Below are 4,755 nucleotides of genomic sequence, written 5' to 3' on the forward strand. Positions count from 1 at the left end.
GATAGTGATGGTGCAACAGCCACTGTGGCAATCTGGAGCTGAGCAAGTCATAAAGCTGACCTCGGCGGGTGCAGAGCTTCACCAGTCAGCGTAATAGATGGATAGCTGTTATGACTCAACAGTGATCGATGAAATTTGCTCAGAATAGCACAACACATTCAGCTCTTTGGGGATCATGAACATTTATCATTGATGATTAATCCTTTTATGAGTCCATTTCGAGGTTAACAGAGCTCCTTTATTGCATTTTTGTTCCCTGTCTATCAGTCCCACCGTACCACTCATTCAGAGAATGTTTACTTTCTGGGACCATGCTATGTATATAACTGAAATGAAAGGCGCTCAGTCATGTCCGACTCTTTGTGACCCCATGGACTATACAGTCCATGGAATTCTCCAGGCCAGAATACTGGAGCGGGTAGCCATTCCCTTCTCCAGGAGATCTTCCCAACCCAGGGATTGAACCCAGGTCTCCTGCATTGCAGGCGGATTCTTAACCAGCTGAGCCATCAGGGAAGCCCACAGATCCTGAATATTGAATCACAGAACTACATGGCAGATTTTTCCCAGCTCCAAGGACTATCTCACAGTCTATTTTCCAGCATGTGCATAGTTCTCTTACTATCTTCTACCATATAAACTTCTGGCTTATGTCATCAGACAACCTGGTACAAATTTCCATATAATATCTGAGAGGGATTAGACATTAATATATGCTAACATATTTTTAAATAATAGACTAATGTTAATTCTCAAAGGGAAAATCTGAGAGAGGGTACATTAAGAGAATGCCGGTGAGTTTTGAACACATGGAACATGCTGCTACCATCCAAGAAGTTAGGTAAAATTAGGTGACTTGAGGAGAATAGGACAAAAAAGACACTAAAAAAGAAGAGCTGTATCACAATTACATAAATCTTGGGTGTTCTATTCATGTCCATACTCATCCCTGGCTACATCATAAATCCTTTAAAAGTGGAGATCAGATTATGCACCTCTTTACATTCTGACTGTAGAACTCTGTGTGCTGCATAGACCAACATCATTGCCATCGCCTGGGAGCTTATTAGAAATGCAGAACCATAGCCCTCATCCCAGACATATTCAATCAGAATCAGTACTAAAAAAAAAAAAATCCAGGTTATTTCAATGTACATTAAAATTTAAGAAACATTATGGTACTAGCACAGGGCTTCCCAAGTGGAACTAGTGGTAAAGAATCCACCTCTCAAGGGAGGAGTCATAAGAAACTCGGGTTCAGTCCCTGGGTTGGGAAGGTTCCCTGGAAGAGCTCATGGAGAGAATCCCATGGACAGAGGAGCCTGGTGGGCTACAGTCCATAGCGTTGCAAAGAGTCAGACATGAGTGAAGCAACTCAGCACTATCCACAGTACTAGCCTTATACACGTTAAGATTCAATACATGTGTTAATTACTCTCAAAAAACAAAGGCTTCATAACCTGTTAAAAATACCAGGTGTGAAGATCTGAGAGAGAAAATATGTGAAAACAGTTTGAGATGGAAAGATAAAAAGCATGCATATACCAGGAATATTATAATTTTGGGGGGAACCTGCCATAATTATATGCCAGAAGAATAGGGTATTCTAGAGGATCTTTCTTCAAAGTAAGATGTTTGCCTCTGGATGTGTGCAAAACAATCCAATCGGGTATAGGTATAAAATTTTAGAATTTTTATTTTTAACAGGAGCTATCCATGTGTCCATGCTAAATTGCTTCAGTCATGTCCAGCTCTTTGCGACCCTATGGAACATAGCCTGCCAGGCTCCTCTCTCCATGGGATTCTCCAGGCAAGAATACTGCAGTGGGTTGCCATTCCCTTCTCTAGGGGATCTTCCCGACCCAGGAATTGAACCCGAGTCTCTTATGTCTCCTGTACTGGCAGGCAGATTCTTTACCACTATTTACCACTAGCACCTCAATATTCAGGTTGGCATTGTTACCTATGCTCAGTATGACAGACAGCTTGTGAGATCAGCAGTAGTACTCTCAGCCTACTGAAATTTTCTGCAGTTTATGTGTGGCTTTAAGCGACTGTAATTAAATGAACAATTTTAAAAGATTCCTTCAAGGGATACAAAAGGAAAGCAATGGCAAAAAAGAAAAAGTCAAAAAAAAAAAAAAGGCAGAACAGGCATTTATATGGGGCTTCCCTCATAGCTCAGTCGGTAAAAAGTCTGCCTGCAATGTAGGAGACTCAGGTTCCATTACTCCAGTATTCTTGCCTGAAGAATCCCATGGACAGAGGAACCTGGCAGGCTACAGTCTATGGGGTGGCAAGAGGTTGGACACTACTTAGCAACTAAACCACCACAGGCATTTATATCCTTATGCAGGCTCTTAGTCATATTCAAGGCAAAAGCAGTGGCAATAAAATCAAGTCTGATCTGAAGTAAGCCCCAAATTCCTACATTATTTTTAAAGCTTTATAGAGGTATTATTGATAGACAAATAACTGCACATATTTATTGTGTACAATTTGTTCATTCTTTTTTCCACTAAATATATTAAACATTTAAAAATTATTTAAAGGTACCCATATAACCCCTCGGAGAAGGCAATGGCACCCCACTCCAGTACTCTTGCCTGGAGAATCCCATGGACGGAGGAGCCTGGTAGGCTGCAGTCCATGGGGTCGCTAAGAGTCAGACACGACTGAGCGACTTCGCTTTCACTTTTCACTTTCATGCACTGGAGAAGGAAATGGCAACCCACTCCAGGGTTCTTGCCTGGAGAATCCCAGGGACGGGGGAGCCTGGTGGGCTGCCGTCTATGGGGTCACATAGAGTCGGACACGACTGAAGTGACTTAGCATAGCATATAACCCTTAGTCAAAGCTATGGTTTTTCCAGTAGTCATGTATGGATGTGAGAGTTGGGCCATAAAGAAAGCTGAGCACTGAAGAATTGATGCTTTGGAACTGTGGTGTTGGAAAAGAGTCTTAAGAGTCTAGGAGATCCAACCAGTCCATCCTAAAGGAGATCAGTCCTAAATATTCACTGGAAGGACTGATGCTGAGGTTGAAGCTCCAAGACTTTGGCCACCTAATTTGAAGAAAAGACCCTGATGTCTGGAAAGATTGAAGGCAGGAGGAAAAGGGGATGACAGAGGATGTGATGGTTAGATGGCATCACCAACTCGATGGACATGAGTTTGAGCAAGCTTTGGTAGTTGGTGATGGACAGGGAAGCCTGGCATGCTGCAGTCCATGGGGTTGCAAAGAGTTGGACACGACTGAGCGACTGAACTAACTGATATAACCCCACCATCACTGAGGCCGGAGCTTGCTCGAAGAGTATATTGCCATCCTTTATAAGACAGGCTTTCCAGTATGGACTGGAAAGCTGATAGTCTGAGATTTGAGGATACATTTAGTGAAAAAAAAGCACAGAGCAGAATGATACAGAAAGTGAGTTATATTTTATGGAAAAGAAGAATCCACACATTTCTTTTAAAACTTAATTATACATCACTGTAGTAAGGCAACTATATTTCAGAAAAAAATGTAAAAATTACACTGTAAAATTTTTGAAAACTGGAGTCAAAGTGAAGACCCTATATTCTAGAAAAGGAGGAGTAGAGTCATATTTAAGGGTAGGAATTAGAATAGCTTTAGACCTCTCAAGAGCAATCCTGGAGACAAGAAGACAATGAAAAAATGCCTTCACAAATCTGAAGAGAAATTACTTTTCTTTTAGAATTATATATCCAATAAAACTATTACTTAGCATTAGGATAGAAAATGGACATTTTCTAACATGCAATTTCCTTTAAAAAAATTTACTCCCCCAAAACTCCTTCTCAAGAAGCTGTAAGATATGCTTCATTAAAAAACAGTCAGGCTAACAAAGAGGAATAAATGGAGTCCAGAACACAAGAGACCAAAGCCAAAAAGCAGGGAGGTAGCCGGGTCCTGTAGTCACAGCAGTGGCTGAGGCTGCCAGGGGGGCGCTGGCTGCCTGACTGGAGAGCGAGCCAAGGACATCCTGGGTGAAGCAGGGCTGCACTTGGATGAGCTGAACAAGCAGCCGGTATTGGACCCAGAGGTTACCCAGCAGGCCAGAGAGCTCAAGGAAGAGTGCAAGGACTTTGTGGACAAAGTGGGCCAATTTTAGAAAATAACTGGTGGTTTAATTGAGCTTGTTGACCAACTTGCAAAAGAAGCAGAAAATGAGAAGATGAAGGCCACTGGTGCTCAGAACTTGCTGAGATCTATAGCAAGATAGAGAGAAGACCAATAGCAACAACTCCAGGCACTAACAGCAGAAAAGAATGCAGCCTGAAGGGTATCGCATTGAATATGAAGCTTTGTGGAAAGGAGAAGCAGAACAAAATGAATTTATTGACCAATTTATTTCTTAGAAATGAACTGAAAATTTCATTTTCTAGCAGGAGGGCAAAAAAAAAGAAAAGAAAAAGAAAAAAATCCATAATGCCCAAACCCAAAAAACCTCTGTATCATCCTGGTGACCTAATGACCCAGGAGTGTGGTGTGAGATGGCATGAAGACCCGCAGCATCTCTGAAGGCAGGAGCACAGAGCTGGGGAGCTTCTTTTCAGATGTCAGTGTTTACCTGCAGGTGAACACTCAGTGGCCACTGTGGTCCAGGCTCTCACCTCTTGCACTCTCAGTCTGAACTGAGCAGCGTGTAAACTTTGATTTTTTTTGTGTAAATTTTCATAGTTTTGGGAGGAAAAGAAATAAATTATTTCCAAAATAAAAAAGAAAAAAGAA

General features: G+C 41.8%; 1 pseudogene; it reads left to right on the forward strand.

Moving 5' to 3' along the window:
* The first annotated feature begins 788 nt into the window (after nt 1-788).
* On the forward strand, nt 789-4,382 carry LOC113897693 (annotated as a pseudogene).
* Nucleotides 4,383-4,755: the final 373 nt, after the last annotated feature.

The sequence above is a fragment of the Bos indicus x Bos taurus genome, chromosome 1, assembly GCF_003369695.1.
Source record: "Bos indicus x Bos taurus breed Angus x Brahman F1 hybrid chromosome 1, Bos_hybrid_MaternalHap_v2.0, whole genome shotgun sequence".
Lineage (NCBI taxonomy): Eukaryota > Metazoa > Chordata > Mammalia > Artiodactyla > Bovidae > Bos > Bos indicus x Bos taurus.